The sequence below is a fragment of the Dromiciops gliroides genome, chromosome 1 (genome assembly GCF_019393635.1).
Source record: "Dromiciops gliroides isolate mDroGli1 chromosome 1, mDroGli1.pri, whole genome shotgun sequence".
Taxonomy (NCBI): Eukaryota; Metazoa; Chordata; class Mammalia; order Microbiotheria; family Microbiotheriidae; genus Dromiciops; species Dromiciops gliroides.
The window spans coordinates 212,868,732-212,895,058 of record NC_057861.1 but is presented as its reverse complement, the minus strand read 5'-3'; the positions used below and the strand labels follow the sequence as shown (position 1 = coordinate 212,895,058).

Sequence of the window (26,327 nt, the reverse complement as noted above, 5' to 3'; positions counted from 1 at the left end):
TCAGATTGAGAGCTCAGTTTGTCAGTAGTCTTTACATTTTCAGCCTAAGAGAGACAAGGCAGCCAGATTTGGAGTTTTTTGTTTGTTTGTTTTGTTTTTTGTTTTTATTTGTGTTTTTTTTTAAGAGAGAAGGAGCTAACAAGGACTCTATAAATTATGTAATCTAATACAGTAAAATGAGGCAAAATGACTACTTTTTGACATACCACAATAATATTACATAATTTAAAACAAAAAGGAAATGACTTATTGTTATCCTAACTATCCATCATATCAATTACTATCAACATTATGAATTATTATCTATTGAATTTTAAAATATTAAGTAATTGAATATTTATTATTACAAATAATTTAAATAAATATAGGAAGAAATACTTCAGTCATTGATTCAAAGCTACAATCGAGTAATCTAAAGAGTAAAGTTGAGTTCCTGCCTCTCCTCCTCCTGACTCACTGCTGTTCGCTCTCACTGAGGAATAAGTCAGTCAGGAAGCTGCTCCACTGCCATGAATTCAAGGACACCAGCAAGACAATTGGGGAGCTGGAAGTGGCCATTCACTGGATCTGGATCACCCTCACCAAGCCGCAATATGAAGTCACTTGAGAAGGGGTGTGCTGACCTGATTAGAGGAGCCAAAGAAAAGAACTTGAAAGTGAAGGGACCTGTTTGAATGCCCACCAAGACACTTCGAATTACAACTGGAAAAACTCCTTGCGGTGAAGGTTCTAAGACTTGGTATTGCCCAGATGAGAATCCACAAACGTCTTATTGATTTGCACAGTCCTTCTGAAATTGTGAAGCAGATCACTTCTATCAGCACTAAACCAGGTGTAGAAGTTGAAGTCACCATTGCAGATGGCTAATCAATCATCTCTTTTTGAATAAATTGATTGCAAGTATTAAAAAAAGAATAAATTTACTAAGTGGCTATGTAATGTCTAATAAGTGTACTTGGAAGTTATTCTTACAATAATTTAAGCACTCATCTAATTTCAGAGAAGCATATGAATCAAAAACAAAAGGTTGTTCATGAAGAAAGAGCAACCAGAATTGGTTTCCAAACATTGTGAAGAGGAAGTAAAGTAATTATGAAGCACATTGGGTGGACCTTTGTGGCAAAATTATCTGTTATATCATTTCTTTGAATATTAGGATATCGAAGGCCTTTTCACAGGTATCTTCTGTTTATTTCTATGCAAAGTTTCTATGACATAGGAGATACATAGAAGTTTTCTAACAATAGCAGTTCTTCTGTAAAATAGGAATAATTTTTAAATGCTTGACAAAATTAATTTGCATATAGATTTGAAGCAACCCTCCTCAACTTTGAAGTTCAGTTATGACTTGTTTTATTTCTCTTTCTGAAACACTTTGTGTTTAATTGGTATCCCCATTGTTTGAAGAGAATTCCAGGAATGTCCCCAGCATTATGGGAGTCCATGCATGAGAGTCGCACAAGATGAACAGACATGTATGAGGTGCAATCTGAATCATTATACTGAATATCAAAATCGGCATAACGATGGTCATTGGAATATTTTTGTGTTATTATAATCAGCCCAATGTTATAGTCTGTTAAAATCTTTTTTTAATGTCATGTTTCTTATTGTATTAGTTTCAAATATGACCTTTGTGTCAATTACAAATTTGGAAAGCATGTCGTATATGTCATTATCCATGCCACTGAAAATAGGGACAAGCACAGATTTCTTGGGTACTGCACAAAATATCTGCCTTACAAGATGACACAGAAATGTTAATAATTTTACTGTGGCTCTGGTCATTCAACCACTTATGAAACCACCATGTATATTGTTTTTTAATGTACAACCTATTTTCTATTCTATTCTATTCTATTTTTACTTCAACAATTCCATTAATCTGTGATCAAATAAATGTGATTATTTCCACCAATCATACATACAGACTGCAACACATTTTTTTTTGGCGGAGCAATGAGAGTTAAGTGACTTGCCCAGGGTCACACAGGTAGTAAGTGCCAATTGTCTGAACCCAGATTTGAATTCAGGTCCTCCTGAATCCAAGGCTGGTGCTTTAACCACTGTGCAACCTAGCTGCCCCCTACACATTCTTTTCTAATTTTATATATTTCCATGTTCTAAAACAGATTTCCTGTTTTCTCAACACCTGTCTGACTTTTGAAGAATCATGAAAAATAGGGGAGGGGTTTGAAGAATGGAGTTGGACAAATATTTTCCTGTGTTTTTTTTAAGATGTTGAAATTTGGTTTGAGCACAAAAATACACTCAGACAAACTAGTAAAGTTGAGACCCCTAGATTTTTTAGAATGCATGATTTAAAAGGTAAAAAATACAAAAATGGATAAATACAAAACCTCCACATGGCCTCTTTTCCCTCTCTTTGCAATTCTGTGTTATGTGTCTTGAAGGTCCATTTTAAAGGTCAGGATTAATACACTAGTCATTGTTTGCATGGTTTCCCAATGAAGTGTGAAGTGTTCTGATAGCTGTCAACAAAATGTCAAGTAACATAGCTTAACAGCACTTAGTATTTTCCCTAGCAACCATTATTTGGTCAGATAATAGTCATTCCACTTATAACTTTGAGAAAACTGTGGATGTTGGAGAAGGTAAAATGAAAATGTTGACTAAGTAATTTTAAAACATTTTCAGAGAGGAGAAACACTAGTACCATCATTAATATACTTTGGCATGTTTTTGAATAATTCCATTTACTGAGAAGAAAACTGGGAGAAAATTATTAAGAAGAAAAGGGGGGATCAAATTAAAGCTACTTATATAAGAAATTTTTGTTTGTTTTAAGGAGATATTGAATGATAGAATGTGAATTAGATGGGAAATTGAGGCTGATCTAATTAACAATTCTGCCCATTTAGAATAGTTTGGGGAAGTATCAGACTGTAATCCTCGGCCACATCATGTATACTAACTTTACTATCCATTTATTGGTATTAGCAGAGCCAAATTCATCAGTACTTCTGGGTCACTACAAATCCTTCACAACAAGGGTAATACTGAAATCACACAAAGATTTCTGCATTCACACAGCAATCTGTATTAAATTCCTTATTTTTCTATCATTCCCTTTTCATCTCACTTTCCAAAGAAGAAAGATTGTATTTTTTTTTTTTAGTGAGGCAATTTGGGTTAAGTGACTTGCCCACAGTCACATAGCTAGTAAGTGTTAAGTGTCTAAGGCCAACTCTGAACCCAGGTCCTCCTGACTCCAGGGCCGGTGCTCTATCCACTGTGCCACATAGCTGCCTTCATGTGCTCTCTCTTTACTAACAGTTAATATGATTTAATAAATACTTAATGCCCCAAACTGATGCTGAAGCCTCTAATTTATAAGTAGCAATATATCAGAAACCTCAGCTAAGTTCCCTAAAACTTGGAACAGAGAAAGGCACTTCCATCTAATTTCAAACAACATTATAGATAGATAGATAGATAGATAGATAGATAGATAGATAGATAGATAGATAGATAGATAGATAGATAGATAGATAGTCAGTACTTTTCAGAGGTAGGACTTGAATCCAGAATTTCCTGGTTTTTAGGTTAGCTTTTTATTAATTATAAAATCAACCAACAATATTTATTAAGTACCACACAGTGCCACATATTGTGCTAAGTGCTAATGACACAAAAAGAGGAAAAAGACAGTCCCTTCCCTTAAGGAACTTAAAATCTACCATACTATCACAACATGTATTTTAGTCAGAATGTTTTTTATGTGAAATTCATAATAGTGATTTGAAAAATGTATTATAAGATTTATGCATATTTACATAAGTATATCATACACATACTCACACACACACATATAAAATTATGTAGAGTGTACAGTCAAATTGCATAGTATATCTGTCAATTTCTGACTTCAAATATAATTTTATTATAAATTTGTTATGGAGATTTGTAATTACACATTTTATTTTCTAAAATACTGGTGGTAAATTTTTATGATTTATTTGTTAAGAATGCTTTCATTCAAGACTTCAGTCTCCTACTAATGCTTTTCTTCCTACAGAATATATCAATCTATGACTATCATTAAAAAAGTTTTGGATAAAAAAGGCAATTTTCCAAGTTGTTAAAAGAAGTTTTCAGTCAATATCCCTATTGGCATCCATGATGACTATCAGCAGAAATCAAAGGAAAGGAAGGAAGGGAAGGAATAAAATTTAAAGTAAGGACCAAGGCAGATAATTGTATTTTAATTTTTTTAAATTTTTATGATTATGTAAAATATTATCATATTTTTAATTTTGTACAAGAAAACTTGATTAAAAGAAAAAAAATGAAAGAAAGTGAAAAATAGCATGCTTCAGTCTGTTGCATCAGAATCAAGTCTTTCTTTTGGGGTGGATAGTATGTTTCATTGATAGTCCTTTCGGATTGTCTTGGATCATTGTATTTCTGTGAATAGTCAATCATTCACAATTCTTAATCAAACAGTATTGCTGTCTCTGTGTACAATATTCTCTTGGTTTTGGTCACTTCACAAGACATAATTTCATACATGTCTTTCTAGGCCTTTCTGAAGTCATGCCGCTTGTCATTTCTTATGGCACAATAATAATCCATCACCATCATATGCCACAGTTTGTTTAGCCATTCCCCAATTGATGGGCACCAATTCTTAGCCACCACAAAACAAGCTGCTATAAATATTTTTGTACAAATAGGTCTTTTTCTCTTTGGGGGCATGATGGCAGATAATTTTAAAGAGTTCATTGTTTAATTCCATTAGTAATCACTAGGCTAAAGAATGCTATAGTTTTTTTCTATAACACCTCCTGCTAACATTTAGCCACTTCTGTCTCTTCCTCTTTCTGGGAATTAGTGGCATTTACCATGGCTACTTTTTTGGCAATACTTTTTTTTCCCTTTAACATGTGCACTTTTATTTGGACTGGTTTCAAGTCAGTGTACAGGTAAAGCTCCTCTCCTTCCCCAAGTACTGCCACCAATCTTAAAATCTGCTAGGAGACTGTAAAGTCTTCATTGACATCTATGTTGGGGGCATGGAGGTGTGGGGGCCAAATTTAATATATGAAGAGTTAATTGGATTGCTTGCCTAAATATTGGGGTCCTGGAGGTAATGAGGGACCTCTAGGTTTAAAGCTCCCTCCCCTCAGAAACTGCCTTTTTAGATATTTCTCCCAGGCCAATAAGAAAGGAGCCTTACAGCCTCTGTTCCGCAGATGTTTTATTAGGGAGAATAAAGTAAACAGCAAAAGTGAAATTAATGAAATCAAAGAAAAGGAAATAGGGAAAAGGAAATATGGTTAATCCTCCTAAATCTAACCTAAGTTTATTCAAAAGAGCAGAGTAAGTTACCACCTGGAGCTTGTAGCTTCAATGGAAAGCACAACTTACAACCAGGCGTGAATGACTCAGCTGCTGATGCTGCTGCTGCTCCTGCTCACCCCACAGCCAGGGAGGAAGAGGGAAGAAAAGGGTGAGCTCTGGAAGAGACTCCACCTCCCCTCAGTGAGCATCCAATTTTCCTCCCCCAAAAGGGGAGGTCCTTCAAAAACTGCCTATGGAGAAAGATTTCTCCTTCTGACCTCAGTAGCATACATAACTTCAGGGCAGACAGGTGTGGCCCCTTCCAAATGAGTCAGCCGAATCCTAATAATTTTACCACAGAGGGAATTTAGGGGAGCATTAATTATAGCTCTGACAGTTGTTTTTTAAAGGAACAAGTATTAAAGATAGAAGATACAAAAAGTTTTTAAGGATTACATAATTTCCATGTAAAGCAGTACTAGTACCTTCCCCTGACTCACTCCCCATCTGGATTTTTGCTCTAGTAGAGAAAGAGAGTCTCCATCAAGGAAAATAATTTTCTGTAACAATGCATTATACAATATTTGGAATGACTAAAAACAAAAAAGCAAAACAAAACCAAAAAAACACAAACAAACAAACAAACAACACAAATGTACAGAGCCCTGAAGATGCACTGTGTAACTGTGGGGATGTTTGCCTCCAACATACATAGACTGCTCATCACCTTCACCATTCCAGTTTTTAAATCCTGAGTCAAAGCACCAAAAATAAACAACAATCCCCACCTTGTAATTAAAGCCTTACCAATCTCATCCCCCTTTTTTGGGGGGGGAGGGGTACTAATATATATATATGCTTTGACCAAAACCAAACAAACAAACAAAAAACAAACCACAAGTTGTCCATTTGGAAGCATTCATGGTAGACAATGGAGGGCCCAGACTCACGGCTCTCCTGCTTGCTAATCCACATCTGCTGGAAGGTGGAAAGAGATTCTAGGATAGAACCCCCAACCCAAAAAGAGTATTTGTGCTCACATGCTGGCAGTGATCAATGATTCTTTGTGTTAGGGGCTACATCCTGTCAGCAATGCCTGGGTACATGGTAGTACCACCAGACAATATGGTATTGGCTACAGATATTTATGGATGTTGACATAATAATTCATAATTCAGTTGAAAGTAGTTTTGTGGATTCCATAGGGTTCCATACCTAAGAAAGATGTTTGGAAGATAACTTTTTGGGCATTGTAATCTCTCATTGCCAATGGTGGTAACCTAACCATAAGGGAGCTCATAACTCTTTTTCAAAGATAAACTAGATACAGCAGTGGCCATCTCCTCTTTCAAGTCTACAGTGATGTAGCAAAGCTTCTCTTTGATGCTACACATGATTTCCCTCTCAGCTGTGGTAGTGAAACTACCTTCTTTTCATCAGAACCTTCATGAAGTAACTGTCAGATCATGGCCTGTCAGACCCAGATGGAGGATGGCATGGGGATGGGTGTAACCTTCATAAATGAGCACAGTGTGGGTCATAACACCACCTGAGTCCATCACAATATCAGTGGTACAACCAGAGGCATATAGGGGAAAGCACACCAAGGATGACAACCTAAATGACTGGGATGTTGAAGGTCTCAAACATAATCTGAATCACCTTTTCTCTCTTAGCTTCGCAGTTAAGGGGGGCTTCTGTGAGTAGCACAGGGTGCTCTTCAGGGACCACACAGAACTCATTTTAGAAAGTATGATGCCAGATCTTCTCTATGTCATCCTAGTTGGTGACAATGTCATGTTCCATGGGATACTTCAGGGTCAGAATACCTCTCTTGCTCTGGGCCTCATCTCCCATGTAGCACACTTTCTGACCCAGAACCACTATCATACCATGAAGTCTAGAGTGCCAAACTATGAAAGGGAAGATAGCCCAAGGGATATTGCCTCCTAAAAAGCCTGCTTTGCATATTCCAGGGCCATTGTCAACAAGAGAGTAGTAATATCATTATCCATGACAAACTTTGATGTGGCAAGTTTAAATCCCTGAAAGAGAGAAGGTAGTGCTGCACCAGGAAGCAGGAGGGAGACAAGTGATTGCCGGGTAGAAGAGCTCATAGCTCTCAGTGATATTTTTAAATTTTTATAGTGGAATTTATTTTTGCTCCAAATGGTGACCTCTCATAATACTGTGAACTGATAGTTTCCAATTATCTTAGTTAAATAAATGTCTACAAAGTTAATCCTAAGAAGCCTTGGGTATTCTAAAACTGATTTATAGAATAGATCTTGAAAAAAATGGGAAATTTAAATGGTGGATTCTCAATTGATAAAAATGGCCATTTTAGGGGCAGCTAGGTGGCTCAGTGGATAGAGCACTCCTGGATTCAAGAGTACCTGAGTTCAAATCAGACTTCAGACACTTAACACTTACTAGCTGTGTGACCCTGGGCAAGTCACTTAACCCAATTACCTCACAAAAAAAAAAAACCAAAGAAAGAAAATGGCCATTTTGTTCAATTTGATTACTATAAGCAAGTATTTAACTTCATGGAAGTGTGTTGACTATTTCATTTCCGTGTATTGATCTTCTTTAACATATCTTTCTCTTTGAAGATAAATTGTATGCCAAATCAAACCCATAGTTATATTTCTTACTTGAAATCGATTTTAAGGCATTTATTTTCTTCTCCTACATTGTTAAAACTATTCCATACAAAATGGAAACCATTTCCAAAGGAATCACAGAATCACATCACTGGAAGAGTCTTTAGTAGCTATTCAATTCATGCTGGTTTAAGAATACTTTCTACTACATATTCAACAAGTGAACATTCATGGTTCATTTGAAGACTTTCAGTAAAAGGGAACTCACTATCTACTGAAGTATATGATTCAAATTTTGGATAATCCAACTTCTTTGGAACTTTGCTCTTATATCCAGAATCTATGTGATAGTGAACTCATTTATCTACTGTTTCTTTTTACCAGGACAGGATAATAACATTACAACATTTAGAGATCTATGGATTGTAAAACCCTTTTTTTGCAGCAACACCATAAGACAGTGTAGGTAATACCAACACTTTATAAAATCAACATTTTAAAGTTTGGTTTTAGGCCACAGAGCCTGGCAATTGGAGGACCAAGTCTCACTCAACCATTTTTTTCCCAATCAGTTTGTAGAATTGTCATCTTCCCCCACACCTCTCTCTTCTACAAAGGATGCAATATTAATGTCTAAATATTGAAAATATATAGAAAAAAATTTCCCTTTCAGTAATCCTATACAATCTTTTGAGAAGAAAGGAATTTAAAAAAAAAAACTGTCTTTTCCTTTTTTTCATGTTTCCATACAGAGAACTAGAATTGAAGAAAAAGTTCATGTTTCATTCAGCAACCTTTGATGAAGCAATGCTGAAGTAACATTATAGTAAAGAGAGAAAAACTCACATCTGGAATCCGTTGATAGCAGCCTCTAGCAAGGGTCTCTGTGTGGAAAGTCTGCTGAAAGATAAAAAAAAATACAGTTTTAATAAATACATTCATGACATTTTTATTCGGAAGTGGGTGTTATTAGGCTGTAAAATCTTAAGCATTTGTAGACATAAGTCCTGTTCCCATCATGGCATTGCTTTTCACTACATAGCTATATTAACAAAATAATTTAAATATTAATATATGGTTAATTTGTAGATGCATAAATTCAAAGTCATTAGACATTTCATTCTTTTTTATGTTTTATCTTGACTAATTTATTATTTTAATTGCTTTTCATGAGTTTCTATTTTAAATGACAAAATATTTTCATTTCATTTCCCCAAATTATTTTAGTATGATTGTACTATATTCACACATGGGGATGCTTTTTAGAAAATAGAAATTTCATTTTTTATTAATTTTATTTTATTGTCACAGTGCTCTCAAATGTACCACAACAATAAACGACACCCCATTGTGTGGATAATGGGCCACAAGCTAAGTTTCAGAAATAGAAGGATGAATCAATTTATTGTTTGTAAGCCATATCTTTCCCTTCATCCACATTTTATGGTGTTGATTTGGAAACACAGCTCCAGTTGATGTCAATCGGATTTCGACAATTAAATCAATGCCACAGAGAAGTGAGATATAGGTGAAAGGTAATTCTACAGACAAGTGAAAGACAGTATTGTAATTATTGTTTTCATCAAAGGATCTTCCTTTTTTCTGAAACTTTAAGGGTAAAATAACAACATACAAAAAGGAATACGAAATATACAATCATATTGAAATGCTATTTTTCTTCAAGAATTTTAAATTTATTTATGCTATTCTATTATATGATTTTGTGTTTTTTCAATTTTTTTATAAGAAAAGTATTTTATTATTTTCCAGTTACATGTAAGGCTAGTTTTCAACATTTGTTTTCATAGGATTTTTAGCTACAAATTTTTTCTCCTTCCCTCCCTCCTCCCCACGGCAGAAAGCAATCTGATATAGTTCATATCTATATCTAGATATCTATCTTTCTATCGATATACACACCTATATATACACATACACATATATACAATCACATTGCACATATGTCTGCATTAGCCTATTATCAAAGAGGAATCAGAGCACAAGGGAAAATCCTCAAAAGAAGGAAAAAACAATGGCCCCAAAGTAGAAACAGTATAGTTTAGTCTGCATTCATATTCCACAGTTCTTTTTTCTGGATGTTGAGAACATTTTCTGTCATGAGTTCTTTGAAGTTGTTTTGTGCTGAGAACATCCAAGTCTATCACCATTGTTCATCACACAATGTTGCTGTTACTGTTGTGTTGTTTAAAAATCTAAGTGTGGGTTCTAATCTGCCACCCCCCAGTTTTGGGGGGAAACTAGCTAAAATAACTGATAAATTCAGCAATAGCTTAGGCTTTTAAGGATTTATTAAAAGATATATTATAAGATAGTGAAGAGAGAGAAAGATTGAGAACAGATTCCTTATAGCATGGAAGCTGATGTCTTAAAACCAAAAGAGGAAGATCCATTCAGCCAGCCTTGGCTTCCTGCTTCATGTCTTCCTCCCCGAAATGGGAGGTTCTTCAAATTAATTGGGTGAGAGTGGTCCCTTGTTGATGTTGCAATCCACAGCCTCTGAGAACATACTCTACTCAGGGTTGGCCATACATGGTCTCAATTTAATCAACCTTAATTAGGTTCAACTACTGAAAACAACACCCTACTCAGGGTAGGTCACATGTGGTCCTGATTTAATCATCCTTAAGTAGGTTCTCAGTCTTTCAGTCTCACCCAATTCAATCAATTCCAAATCAATCTTCAGGTGGGGCTCCTGAGCATCTGCCAAGTCCCATTATTTTATCACACTGTGTACAGTGTTCTCCTGGTTCTTCTCTTCTCAGTCAGCTTCAGTTCATGTAAGCACTTCCAGGTCTCTCTGAACTCCTCCTGCTCATTATTTCTTACAACACAATAGTATTCTTACAACACAATAGTATTCCATTTACCATACCACAACTTATTTAGCCATTTTCCAATTGATGGGCAACCCCTCAATTTCCAATTCTTTGCCACAACAAAGAGAGCTGCTATAAATATTTTTGTACATGTGAGTCCTTTTCCCTTTTTTATGATCTCTTTGGGAAAAAGATCTAATAGTGGTATTTCTGGGTCAAATGGTATGCAGAGCTTTATAGCCTTTTGGGCATAATTCCAAATTGCTGTCCAGAATGTTTGGATCAGTTCACAGCTCCAACAACAATGCATTAGTATTCCAATTTTCCTTTGTTGTCATATTAGCCAATCTGATAGGTGTGAGGATGTTCCTCAGAGTTGTTTTAATTTGCATTTCTCAAATCAATAGTGATTTAGAACATTTTTTCATGTGGCAGTAGATAGCATTGATTTCTTCATCAGAAAACTGCCTGTTCACATACTTTGACCATTTCTCAACTGGGGAATGACTTGGATTCTTATAAATTTGATTTAGTTCCTGATATATTTTAGAAATGAGGCCTTTATCAGAAATACTGACTATAAAAATTGTTTCCCAGCTTTCTGTCTCCCCTCTAATTTTGAATGCACTGCATCTGTTTGTACAAAAACATTTTAATTTAATGTAATCAAAGCCATTCATATTGCATTCCATAATATTCTCTATCTCTAGTTTGCACATAAATTGTTTTCCTCTCCATAGATCTGAGAGGTAAACTACTCCTTCCTCTCCTAATTTATCTATGTATCACCCTTTATGTCTAAATCTTGTACCCATTTTGACCTTATTTTGGTATACGGTTTAAGATGTTGATCTATGACTGTTTTCTGCCGTACTATCTTCCTGTTTTCTCACCAGTTTTTGTCAAATACTGAGTTCCTATCCCAGAAGATGGATTACTATGTTAATTTACTACTGTGTCTCCTGTGCTTAAATTATTCCATTGATCCACCACTCTATTTCTTAACCAGGACCAAATAGTTTTGATGACTGCCACTTTATATTATAGCTTCAAATTTGGTATGGCTAGCCTACCTTCCTGTGCATTTTTTTCATTAGATCACTTGATATTGATTTTTGTTCTTCCAGATGAATTTTGTTATTATTTTTTCTAACTCTTTAAAATAATGTTAGGTATTCTGGTATGGCACTGAATAAGTATATTAAGTTAGGTAGAATTGTCTTTTTATTATATTAGCTAGGCCTATCCATGAGTAATTGATATTTTTCAAATTATATAGATCTGATTTTATTTGTGTGAAAAGTGTTTTGTAGTTGTGTTCATATAATTGCTGGGTTTGTCTTGGCAGGCAGCCTCCCAAGTATTTTATATTGTCTACAATTACTTTAAATGGAATTTCTCTATCTCTTGATGCTGAGCTCTGTTGGTCATGTATAGCAATGCTGATGATTTATGTGGGTTTATTTTATATCCTGCAACTTTTCTAAAGTTCTTAATTGTTTCAAGTAGCTTTTTGGTTGATTCTCTAGGATTCTCTAAGTATACCATCATATCATCTGCAAAGAGTGATAGTTTTATTTCCTCCTTGCCTATTCTAATGCATTTAATTTATTTTTCTTCTCTGATTGCTAAAGCTAACATTTCTGGTACAATATTAAATAATAGAGTTGATAATGGACATCCCTGTTTCACCCCTGATCTTATTAGGAATGCTTCTAATTTATCTCCCTTATATATAATGTTTGCTGATGGTTTTAGGTAGATACTACTTATTATTTTAAGGAAAATTCCACCTATTCTTATGCTGTCTAGTGTTTTTAATAGGAATGAGTTTTGTGCTTTGTCCAATGCTTTCTCTGAATCTATTGAGATAATCATATGATTTTGGTTAGTTTTATTATTGATGTGGTTGATTATGTTAATAGTTTTCCTGATGTTGAAGCAGCCTTGCTATAAATCCCACCTAGTCATAGTGTATTATCCAGGTGATCACTTTCTGTAATCTCCTTTATAATATTTTATTTAAGATTTTTGCAATAATATTCATTAGGGAAATTGGTCATCGTCTTCTTTTTTTAATTTTTTTGCATGGCAATGAGGGTTAAGTGACTTGCCCAGGGTCACACAGCTAGTAAGTATCAAGTGTCTGAGTGCAGATTTGAAGTCAGGTCCTCCTAAATCCAGGGCCAATGCTTTATCCACTGTGCCGCCTAGCTGCCTGGTCTGTAATTTGTTTTCTCTGTTTTCCTCTGCCTGGTTTAGGTATAAAACACCATATTTTTATCATAAAGGGAATTTTGTAGAACTCCTTCTTCACCTATTTTTCCAAATAATATTTACAGTATTGGAATTAATTATTCTTTAAATGTTTGGTAGAGTTCACTTATAAACCCATCTAGCCCTGGAGATTTTTTCATAGGGATTTCATTGATAGCAGCTTGTTCACTTTCTTTTTCTAGACTGGGCCTATTTAAGGATTTTATTTCCTCTTCAGTTAACATGGGCAATTTGTATTTTTGTAAATATTTATCCATTTCACTTAGAGTGTCAAATTTATTGACATATAGTTGGGAAAATAGCTGCTGATTATTGCTTTAATGTATATTTCATTGCTGTTGAATTCGCCCATTTCATTTTTGATACTGGTAATTTGGTTGTCTTCTTTGTTTTATATAATCAAATTAAACAAAGGTTTAGGTATTTTATTGTTTATTCATAAAACCAGCTATTAGCTTTATTTATTAATTCTATTGTTTTCTTGCTTTCAATTGTTTTAATTTCTCCTTTGATTTTCAGGATTTCTAATTTAGTATCTAATTGGGTATTTCTAATTTGTTCTTTTTCTAGCTTTTTTTAGTTGCATGCCCAATTCACTGATCTCCTCTTTCTCTTTTTTATTTATGTAAGAATTTAGAGATATAAAATTTCCCGTAGGTTTTGGTGTGTTGTCTCATTATTGTCATTTTCTTGGATAAAGTTATTGATTGTTTCTATGATTTGTTTTTTGACCCACTCTTTCTTTAGAATGAGATTATTTAGTTTCCAATTAATTTTCAGTCTACCCTTCGATGGCTCTTTATTACATGTAATTTTTATAGTATCATGATTTGAGAAGGATGCATTTACTGTTTCTGCCTTTCTACATTTGACTATGAAGTTTTTGTGCCCTAATACATGGTCAATTATTGAGTATGTGCCATATACTGCTGAGAAAAAGGTATGTTCCTTTCTATCCATTCATTTTCTACAGATATCTATCATATCTAACTTTTCTAACATTCTATTCACCTATTCACCTATTCACCTATTTAACTTCTTATTTATTTATTTTGTGTCTAGATTTATCTAATTCAGAGAGTGGAAGTTTCAGATCTCCCACTACTATAGTATTATTGTCTAATTCCTCTTGTAACTAATCTAACTTCTCCTCTAAGAACTTGGATGCTATACCACTTGGCACATACATATTTAATATTGATATTACTTCATTATCATACCTTTTCATCAAGATGTGCTTTCCTTCTTTATCTCTTTTAATTAGGTTTATTTTTGCTTTTGCTTTGTCTGAGACAAGGATTGCTACCCCTGCTTTTTTACTTTAGCTGAAGCATAATATATTCTGCTCCAACCTTTTACCTTTACCCTGTGTGTATCTCTTTGCTTCAAATGTGTTTCTTGTAAACAACATATTGTAGGATTCTGATCTTTAGTCCACTCTACTATTTGCTTCCATTTTACGGGAGAGTTCATCCCATTCACAATCACAGTTAAGATTATTAACTATTTGTTTCCCTCCATCCTCTTTTCGCCTTTGTTTGTACTCTTTTTTTTCCTTCTTTCATGCTATTCCTCCTGGCCAGTTTTGCTTCTGACCACTGCTTCCCTCAATCTGCCCTCCCTTTTATCAGCTGCTCCTCCTTTTTTCCCCCTGCTTCTGCCCTCCCTTCTATCAGTCCTCCCTACTTTTCCACTTCCCATTTTGCTTCCTTAAAAAATAAGCTAAGCTTCTTTATACAAATGGGAGTTTATGTTATTCCCTCTCTGAACCCAATCTGATGAGAGTAAGGTTGAAACAATGCTCACCCCTCCCTTCTTTCCCTCTATTGGAATATGTTATTTTTGTGCCTCTTCATATAATTAACCCCATTCCACCTCCCCCTAGTCTACTTTTATTCTGTCCCTTAAGTTTAATCACATTAATGTCAATTTAATAGTAATACCTTAATAGAGATATAGATCCTAAGGGTTAAAAATACTATCCTCCCCCATAGGGATGTAAATGGCTTAAAATCATTGAAGAACTTCCCCCCCCACCACTCTCTCTCTCTCTCTCTCTCTCTCTCTCTCTCTCTCTCTCTCTCTCTCTTTCTCTCTCTCTCTCTCTCTCTCTCTCTCTCTCACACACACACACACACACACACACACACACACACACACTGCACCACACCACTGTTTACCTCTTCATATTTCCCTTGAGTCTTGTATTTGGAGATCAAATTTTCTCTTCATTTCTGGGCTTATTTTCAAGAAACTTTGAAAGTCCCCTAATTCATTGACTGGTCATCTTTTCCCCTGAAAGAAAAAGCCCAGTTTTGTAGGGTAGTTAATTCTTTGTTATAATCCATGCTCCTTTGCCTTCCTGAGTATCAAATTCCAAGCACTGTGATCCTTTAATGTTGAAGCTGCCAGGTCCTGTGCAATCCTGATTGTTGCTCCATGGTATTTAAATTGTTTCTTTCTTGTTGCTTGAAGTATTTTCTCCTTCACCTGATAATTCTGGAATTTGGCTACAATGTTCCTTGGAGTTTTCCTTTTGGGGTCTCTTTCAGTAGGTGATCAGTGGATTCTTTCAATGAAGAACTTATCCTCTGATTCTATAATAATATCAGGGCAGTTCTCCTTGATAATTTCCTGGAATATGGTGTCTAGACTCCTTTTCTGATTATGCCTTTCAGGAAGTCCCATAATTCTCAAATTGTCTCTCTTAGATCTGTTTTTCAGGTCAGTTGTCTTTCCAATGAGGTATTTCACATTTTCTTCTATTTTTTCAGTCTTTTGATTCTGCTTGATAGATTCTTGGTGTCTCATGCAGTCATTAGCTTCCATTTGCCCAGTTTTATTTTTTAAGGCATTATTTTCCTCAGTAAGCTTTTGCACCTCCTTTTCCATTTGGCCAGCTTTTTTTTTTCCCTCTCCCTTTTGACCAATTGTACTTTTTAAGGAATTGTTTTCTTCAGTCAATTTTTGTGCTTGTTTTTCCAAAGTAATTCTCTTTCCCTTTTTTCTTCTATTTCTCTCATTTGGTTTTTAAAGGCCTTTTTGAACTCTTCAAAGAAGACTTTTTGGTCTTGAGATAAGATCATTTTCCCACTTGGGTCTCCACTTATAGGCATTTTGACAAACTCATCTGAGTTTGTATTTTGCTCTTCCCTTTCACCATAGAAGCTGTCAATTATAAAGGTCATTTTTTGTTTCTTACTCATAATGTAACATATTTTCAAACTCATAAAGATGAAGTTGGCTCCTGGGGCACAGGGCTCACTGTTGCAAGCTTCTTACTGCTCTCAGCTTCCCCACTCTCAGCAGTGTCAAGCTGCAGCTGCGTTGAGCTGCCAGTGAGTTGGCTGAGCTGCCCTCCCCTTTTGCCCAGGTGATATAGACCTTTCCTGAAGTTGTTTTTTTTTTTTTAATTATCTCAAGTAAGAGTATTGTGTCTCTCTGTCTTTTTGTAGGTTCTGTAGTTCCAGAATATGTTTAGAGGCTTGATTTAATGTTGTTTTTGAGGGAAAGACAGGAAAGCTCAGGCATGTTGCTAGCTTCTCACTGCCATTTTGGCTCCCAATTTTATGTATTTTTAAAAGAATATTATTCTTTTTGGTGGAATATATATATATATAAAACACCGAAGAATATGGGTAAGTGGGAAACAAATAAAAAGAATAATTGTGTCTAATGTTGTAAACAAAATGGAATTCCACTTTCTTGTGAACTTCTGCTTTACTACAGTGGACTAAATGTTATTTTATAGGCCTACTCCACAGTTGTTAATTTAAGAAAAAAAAATTCATGTGATTTTACCCCATTAGATAGAAAGTGCTATGGTGGCAGAGAGTATTTCATATATTTTTTTTAAATTTTACTTTTTTTTTCTCAGCATCTTAGTCTCTTGAACATATCAGGAGTTTGAGAAGTGCTTCTTGAATGATTGAATGAATAAACAAATGTAAAGTTCTTTTGTGAATCAAGTTTAGGTTATCAAATTGAAATGTTGATTCTAATCCTATATCTATGCATGGAATGGAAAGAAAAATGATTTTTTAAAATATTTAATACTATTCGATTGTAAGCTAAAAAATCTTTAGACCCAGTAAATTTCCTTAAGCACAGAGGGTAATCGATGTAGTTGTTAAATTGAATGACCTTTTACATACTAGGCTGATTCTAGAATGACATATAGCTGAGGATTGTCATAAGCCTAACCTTTATTTTGTTTGTTTTTTTAGTGTATAGCTAGAGAGATAAAAATTAATTCAAGCCAGAATAATTCAAAATTCAATTTACTGTGAATTATAAATTGATACCAGCTTGTATTTAATGTGAGCCAAAACTCAATTAATGTGAGGTATATGAGCAAGTCAAGTGTATTAATCTGCTTCTATATCAGTGAGCACTCGCCTATCTGTGTATTGATGTGACATACTACTGACTACTCTATTACCAAAAATTGCATCGTTTGTTAATAAACTCAACAAAATGATTTGGGCAAGAAGAAGAAAGTTTCAGATGGAAATATTGCCAGTAGAAAGAGACAGGCTTGCTATTTTATCAGAACAAAAATCTGATATAATTGAATGGCATGATTATGGTTTAAAATACGACAAGATGTAATATTGCCTGAATCAATCCCATGAAATAGTTTAAATAATGTAGGTGAAATTTGTAAAAAATGATAACAATGCATCTGCTCTTTGTGGTTTCTTAACAACTATAAGGAACATAATTGCTAAAATGACAGCATGAGAGCATCTTTAGCTATGGAAAAGGAAATTTTAAAATGTATTACTTAGAGTAGCCATTAAGACAGAAGCCTCAAGCTTATTTAAGGCAGGGAAAGAAAATGAAGTGGGTAGTGAAGAAAATGTTTTTACAAGTGTTGTTCAACTGATAGCTTAAAAAATAAATTGCATAATTTAAAAATTACTGAGAGGCAGCAAGTATAGATGATGACCTGGAAGCTAACTATATTGATATTCCGAATAAAGCAATTAAAGAAGGTGCTTACAGTGATTAATAAATTTTAATTTCTAACAAACAGGCTTATTCTAGAAAGGAACACTCTCCAGAACTTAGATTCTCTAACAAGGAAAAGGTTCAACCTGGATTTAAAGTTTTAAAATATTATCTAATACTTTTATTGGGAGTTAATATAGAAGGGGGTTTTAAATAAAAAGCAATGACTATTTATCTGTCTCAGAATACTCAAAATATTCTGAGAGGCTAAAACCATAGGTGCCTTCCAATTTTTTGGTGGCCAAAAAGGAAATATTGACTAAAGTTGTTTTTTGTTTTTTTTTTTTTGGTGAGGCAATTGGGGTTAAGTGACTTGCCCAGGGTCACACAGCTAGTATTGTCTGAGGTCAGATTTGAACTCAGGTCCTCCTGACTCCAGAGCCAGTGCTCTATCCACTGCACCATCTAGCTGCCCCTAAAGTTGTTTTCAAAGACTGATTTTCAAGTTTTTTTTTTAACGCAGATGAAAATGTTACAATTGAAAAATATTATAAGAACAATATATTTGAAGTATTATATTTAGTATTTTTTGTAAAGTATAATATTTAAAGTACTATAACTTTAGGAAATTCCTCAAATCATCCAACTACACTTGCCTCATTGTGTGAGAATGTAAGCATGCTTTCTCATTGATATGAACATAAAACTCTGCACTTACAAATGTACATATGAAGATTTAAAGATGAGAAAGACTGATCAGTCTAAGCTGTAAAGATATTTTTAAAGGGCAATAAAAGTGATTTAATCATTTCAGCATAGGCTTATCTTTAGGTATAATATATTAACTTTTAAATTTTTTTCTGCTATTACTCTATTACTCTACAAGAAACTTAAATCAGATATGTTCTTATATGCTGTTATATTATTAAACAGATAAAATGTATTTTAAAATTCATTGCATAGTTCCACCATAGTAGAGCCAATTAATATATTTTATACATAATTATAAATTCAAATAGTACAAATTTAGATGATGTATATGAATTGATGGAACTTGTTATTTTTACTAATTAAGACCTAGGAGAATATTAGACATGCACTGCCATCATTGGCTTTAGAAGATGTAGGTTCACATTACAGCCATGTCATTAGTTACTAGTTGTATGATCTGGAGAAAGTCACTTCATCTCTCACATTATCAATATTTACTTATGAAAATTTGGGAAAACAGTTATTGCCTTCTAGAACTAATGTGGTGATAGTGAGGTTCAGATATAGCATAATCTATATAAAGCACTATGTAAGCCATATAATACTATCAGAGAATGACAGAATTTGAGTCCTTCAGTGGTCCTCTAGGGTAGCCCATTCAAGAAGGGAATGCCCAATGTAAAATATCCAAGCGTTTCCAAGTAAATTTAAAATTTAAACAATATCTGCTTAGAGACTGCTAATGAGGAAAATAGTATCTTGCTTCCTCCTTAGGCAGCCCATTTTACTTTTGGACAACTCTAATAATTAGAAAGTAATTTCTGCCCCTCCCCCCATCACAACTAAATTATTCTTTTTGAAACATTCACTCATTGTTCCTCATTCTGTCTCTTGTCGTAAATTAGATCAAATGTAATCCTTCTTATAAATGACATTCCTTCAAACATTTTCACATATCATCATTCTCCTTGACCCCTCCTATTTTTTTCTTTTCTTCAGACTAAGTATACTCAGTTCATTCAGTTAATCCTCTAATGTTTTGTCATGCTACATGTTTATTTTCTCTTTTGAAGAAAAATATAATTACCCTCCAATGAAAGTTGGCAGCATCTAAGCAAATCTAAAATATATTTGTTGATCGATAAAATTTTATTCACTTTAAAGACTATTATTTGAAACACTTCAGCCACATTGTTCATGGGAGGGGATAAGTTTCTTCAGGTTATAGGATTGGCTATATAGCTGTTTATTTTATATTTAAGTAGCTAAAAGTAAATGCCTCAAAATGGTATTTCTTTTTACTTTAGAAAGCTTAGTATTATAAATTTCAGGTCTGTGATGGGCATAGAAATCTTTATTAAAGGTTTGTAAACATTGTGGTAAAAAAAAAATATGAAAGTTTTTTAACAGTCGGTTAGGATAACTGAAAGACACCAGTTTTTGAAGGACCACCCTTTTGGGGAGAAGACCAACGGCATGAGCTACACACGCCAGTCTGCCTGCTGCGCATGTCAGACTGCCTGCTAGCACTCCACTTCCGGGGTGCGAGCTTAAAAGGCAAGGAGAGAACAGAAGTAGGAGCTTTTTCCTGCTCTGCTGGTCTCCTGACTGCGCTGCACAGGCTGATGCTGACGAGAGTTCGACTGGGCCCGGCTCCCGGTTAGCAGCAGCACACACTTGACACGGCCTCTCTCTCTCCCCAAAGGTGGCGCTTCGGCTTTTGGTGAGTTTTATACAGAATATAGACTAAGCTTAGACTTAAGACAATTTGTATTGTATTTCTACTTTCCTATCCTTCTAATCAACATCACCTTGTGACTACCATACAATAAAAGCTCTAACCAGAAAACCAGAAGCTTCTTCCATTTACTAGTCTGGGAGATTAATTAAGGGAAAGGTTAAAGAGGGGAGATTTATGATCTAATATCCAATTTTAAATCTCACAACATGTATCCAAAATGTATTAACCCCCACAAATTTATTAGGCTACCCCTAAGAAGTGATAACTCTACTAGTGAAAATAAAATGTAGATAAATCAACATCCATTACATAGTTCTTCTATAAAATATTATTGTCTTAAGAAATTCAGGCAATTCTTCTTGAAGGCATCTTTAAGGCTTCTTTAGGGCAATTTTCCAACACCTCTTACAACAGACAAATAGAAAATGACCAGCTATACTAGAAGTTTCTGACAATTTAATTTCATGTATTCTCTCTTAGGAATCAGAACTTCTAAGGGAATTGATGAGCCACCTTTAGTCCAGTTTTGAGGCCTCTTTCTTGCTACTACTTTCTGGTGGCACTGAATTTTGTTTCATTTCAAGATTTCAGGGACAAATCAGACCAGAGCTGCACATTTTCAGTGCTCTCAGTTTGGTCTTATCCAGGGCAAAGACTGAGTCATGCCTTCGGGATCTGATTTGTGCAAGTTTCTGAATTTGGTTTAGGCTTGCTGCTTGGTGGAGGTCCAGTAGAATACTGCTGAAATCAGTCATTCCCAGTCAGGTAGAAAACTGCATATGCATAAAAACAATAATGTAGGAACCTCTTTGACTATACTGACCTACCTTGTTTATCCCACCACAAGCTTTCGATTGTGTTTGGGTCTGGAAATGAAACTCTTCCCTGTTTCCTGGGTCAGAGGCATATAAGTAATATTTTCTTCTGCCCTTCTTTTTGCTCAGTGTATGGCTTGAGATATCTCTTTGCCCTCATACACTGTCTTTATTAGGCCCCCTCCTCAGTCTTCAGTGGAATTATGATTCATGACTGGGTAAGCAATGTAAGAACTACCAGTTAACACATGTATTCATTTCATAGTGTCAGACCCATCTCTACCAGCTCTAGGACCTTTTCTTCTTCTAGTGTATAACTTCAGGTCTGTCCTACCTCCATACTGGAAGATTCTACACAGATGTTCCTAGCTACACCAAAATTGCAGACCTGTCTTCCTTTCATCTTATACTGACCAGGGCTGGGAAAATGACTCACTGTGATTTTTTTTTCTTGGACTTTTTCCAATCATGACTCATTCTGATCCATTCTGTATATCTGTGAAGAAGTTTTGGGGAAGAAATTGGTTGTGCTACTTCCTTCCATTTTCATATTTTGACTGGTCTCTCTTCATAGATATCTCCGGAGAAAGAAGATTCCAATCTTTCAAAGGAAACACTGTAGTCATTGATCATTTTGAAGGTGAAGAATTTTTTTTACTTTTTACTTTTTTACTTTTTACTTTTTACTTTTTTACTTCTTACTTTAATCTTTATTAGATTCCTTACATACAGAAAACTCTTCAATACATAATAACTATTACCAACAAGAGAAATAGAAGCTCATCATTCTGGCACCTAAAACCCTTCATTAATGACTTCAATTTTGTCATGAAAATTGCATTCTATTTTTTCCATTATAAACATTTTATTATTTTCCAGTTACATTTAGAGATAATTTTCAACATGTGCTTTTATAATATTTCTAGTTTCAAACTTTTCTACATTCCTGTCCTCCCTCCCCACTACCCAAGATGGAAAATAATCTGATATAGGTTATATATGTACAATCACATTAAACATATTTCTGCATTAGTCATGTAATGAGAGAAAAATCAGAGCAAAAAGGAAAAACCTCAAAAAAGAAAAAAAAACACAACAAAAGCAATAGAAATAGTATGGTTAGATCTTCATCCAGATTCAACAGTTCTTTCCTTTCTGCATATGGAGAGCATTTTCCATCAGGAGTCTTTTGGAACAATCCTGGACAATTGTATTGCTGAAAAGAATCAAGTCTATCACAGTTGATCAGCACACAATGTTGTTGATACAGTGGACAATGTTCTCCTGGTTCTGCTCATCTCACTCATCATCAGTTCATGCAAGTCCTTCCAGGTTTCTCTGAACTCCTCCTGCTTATTGTTTCTTACAGCACAATAGTATTCCATTATATTCATATACCACAACTTGTTCAGCCATTCCCCAATTGATGGGCAACCCCTCAATTTCCAATTCCTTGCCACCACAAAAAGAGCAGCCATAAATATTTTTGTACATATGGGTCCTTTTCCCTTTTTATGATCTCTTTGGGAAAAAGCCCTAATAGTGCTATTGCTGGGTCAAAGGGTATGCAAAGCTTTATAACCTTTTGGACATAGTTCTAAACTGCTCTCCATGATGGTTAGATCAGTTCAGAGCTCCAGCAACAATGCATTACGGATCCGATTTTTCCACAGCTTCTCCAACATTTATTATTATCCTTTTTTGTCATGTTAGCCAATCTGATAGGTGTGAGGTGGTACCTCAGAGTTGTTTTAATTTGCATTTCTCTAATCAATAGTGATTTAGAGCACTTTTTCATATACCAATAGATAGCTTCATCAGAAAACTGCCTATTCACAATCCTTTGACCATTTTTCAATTGGGGAATGATTTGGATTCTTATAAATTTGATTTAGTTCTAAATATATTTAGAAATGAGGCCTTTATCAGAAGTACTGGCTATAAAAAATTATTTCCCAGTTTTCTGTCTCCCTTCTAATTTTGGATGCATTGCTTCTGTTTGTACAAAACCTTTTTAATTTAATGTAATAAACTATTCCTTCCTCTCCTAGTTTACCAATGGTATCAACTTTTATGTCTAAATCATGTACCGATTTTGACCTTATTTTAGTATAAGGTGTAAGATGTTGGTCTATGCCTAGTTTATGCCATACTCTCTTCCAGTTTTCCCAGCAGTTTTAGTCAAATACTGAATTCCTATCTCAGAATCTGGAGTCTTTGGGTTTATCAAACAGTACATTATTAAAGTCATTTACTACTGTTTCTCCTGTTCTTAAATTGTTCCATTGATCCTCCACTCTATTTCTTCACCAGTACCAGATAGTTTTGATGTCTGCTGCTTTATAGTAAAGCTTCAGATTTGGTACAGCTAGACCACCTGCATTTTTTTTTTTCATTATTTTCCTTGATATTCTTGACATTTGGTTTTTCCAGATGAATTTTTTTTAGCTCTATAAAATAATTTTTAGGTAGTCTGATTGGAATGGCACTGACCTGAACAACTGATATTTTGCTAATTGTTTAGATCTGATTTGATTTGTGTGAAAAGTGTTTTGTAATTGTGTTCATAATGTTCCTGAGTTTGTCTTGGCAAGTAGACTACCAATTATTTTATATTGTCTACGACTATTTTAAATGGAATTTTTCTTTCCATCTCTTGCTGCTTGAATTTGTTGTTCATATATAGAAGTGCTGATGATTTATGTGGATTTATTTTATGTCCTGCAACTTTGCTAAATTTGTTGTTTCAAGTAATTTTTTCATTGATTCTCTAAGTATACCATCATATCATCTGCAAAGGGTGATAGTTTTGTTTCCTCCTTGCCTCTTCTAATTCCTTTAATTCCTTTTTCTTCTCTGATTCCTAAAGCTAACATTTTTAGTACAATATTAAAAAATGGAGGTGATAATGGACATTCCAGTTTCACCCCTGATCTTACTGGGAAGGCCTCTAACTTATCTCCTTTACATATAATGCTTACTGATGGCTTTAGGTATATCATTATTAATTTTTTTTTAAGGAAAGCATTACCTATTCCTAAGCTCTCTACTGTTTTTATTAGGAATGCATGCTGTATTTTGTCCGAAGATTTCTCTGCGTCTATTGAAATAATCATATGATTTTGCTTAGTTTTCTTATTGATGTGGTTGATAATGTTAATAGTTTTCCTAATGCTGAACCAGCCCTGCATTCCTGGTCTAAATCCCACCTGGTCATAGTGTTTTATCCTGGTGATCACTTCTGGTAATCTCCTTGCTAATATCATTTTTAAGATTTTTGCATCAATATTCATTAGGGAAATTGTTCTAGAATTTTCTTTCTATGTTTTTGCTCTGCCTGGTTATGGTATCAACACCATTTTTGTGTCATAAAAGGAATTTGGTAACAACCCATCTTCACCTATTTTTCCAAATAATTTGAATAATATTATTATTAATTGTTCTTTAAATGTGTGTTAGAATTCACTTTTAAACCCATCTTGCCCTGGAGATTTTTTCTTAGGGAGTTCATTATTGGCATGTTCAATTTCTTTTTCTGATATGGATTGTTTAAGGATTTTATTTCCTCTTCAGTTTACCCGGGCAGTTTGTATTTTTTAAATATTTATCCATTTCATTTAGATTATGAAATTTATTTGCATATAGTTTGGCAAAATAGGCCCTAATTATTGTTTTAATTTCCACTTCATTGGTGGTGAAATCACACCTTTCATTTTTGTCATTTGGTTTTCTTCTTTCTTTTTTTAAATCAAATTAACCAGTGCCTTATCTCTTTTATTGTTTTTTTCATAAAACCAGCTCTTAGTTTTGGTGATTAATTCTATTGTTTACTTGCTTTCAATTTTATTAATTTATCCTTTAGTTTTCAGAATTTCTAATTTAGTATTTAATTGGGGATTTTTAATTTGTTCTTTTTCTAGCTTTTAAAGTTGCATGCCCAATTCTTTGATCTCCTCTTTTTCTTTTTTATTGATGTAAGCATTTAGAGATATAAAATTTCCCCTAAGCACTGCTTTGTCTGCATCCCCTAGATTTTGGTATGTTTTCCCATTATTGTCATTCTCTCTGTAATGATTGGAATGACACCACCTGCTGGGGAGTTTCTGTAGGAAAGCTCCGCCATGAGAAGGCGTTTGAGGGCAAGCCATGAGGTCAGGTCCTTGGCGTCAGGAAGTGACATTTGCTCATGGGTACTGTCAATCAAGGCTACCAGCCAATTAGCTTAGAGATGTGTGTGCGAGTACATGGGATGTGGCCAGTTTCACAGGAGGCTTGGGGGATGAAGGATGTATGGCTCACTCTTTTTCCTCAGGACTCTGGTAGAGAGTGGAGCTAAAAATGCACTCTCCCTTTGATAGATAGATGAATTTAGGCTTTTTTCTCTCTCCTCTGCCTTCCCAGTGGCACGAGGAACTGCAGACGTCCCAGGTGTGGTGAGTGACCACAAATTCCTTTGAATTAGCTTAATTGGAAATGAGCTGGGGATTATATAGACTTAGGTTAGAGCTAGGAGAATTTATCTGAATTTCTTTTTCCCTACTTCCTTATCTTTGATTCTTATTAATTTCACCTTTGCTGTTTAATTAATTCCCAAGTAATAAAATCTGATCCTTTTGTGGAAAAGAAGCTGTAACGCTCCTTTCTTATTGGCCTGGGAGAAATATCTAAAAGGGCAGTTCGGGGGGAGGGAGCTTTGAATCTAGAGGTCCCTCATTATTTCCAGGACCCCAATATTTCGACGAGTCACCCAATGAACTTTCCATATATTAGATTTGGCTCTTACAGTTTGGTGAGCCAAGCCAGGAGCTTACAAACCCACCCATCCACCCCTAGCTTGGCCACAAGCCAGCTAATCTGGTGGACTTTCTTTTATCCCTCCCCAACTGCCTTCTCTCATTTAACTAATATCTCTTGCTTTAAAAGCCTCTAAAAGCCTTGCTTCAGGAAAAAAGCCAGTCTACTTTAAAGGGGAACATGTTTGAATATTTTTTCTTCTTCATGCTTTTCCTCATTGGAGCATATTGGGACTACTTAATGTCCAGATTCAATCAGATGGCCTACTCAGTCTCTTCTTGTTGTCTTA

At 34.7% G+C, this 26,327-nt stretch overlaps 1 pseudogene; it reads right to left on the bottom strand.

Annotated features, from left to right (window-relative positions):
- Positions 1-1,569: 1,569 nt before the first annotated feature.
- LOC122747257 overlaps positions 1,570-26,327 on the bottom strand; it is a 40,673-nt pseudogene continuing 15,915 nt past the window's right edge.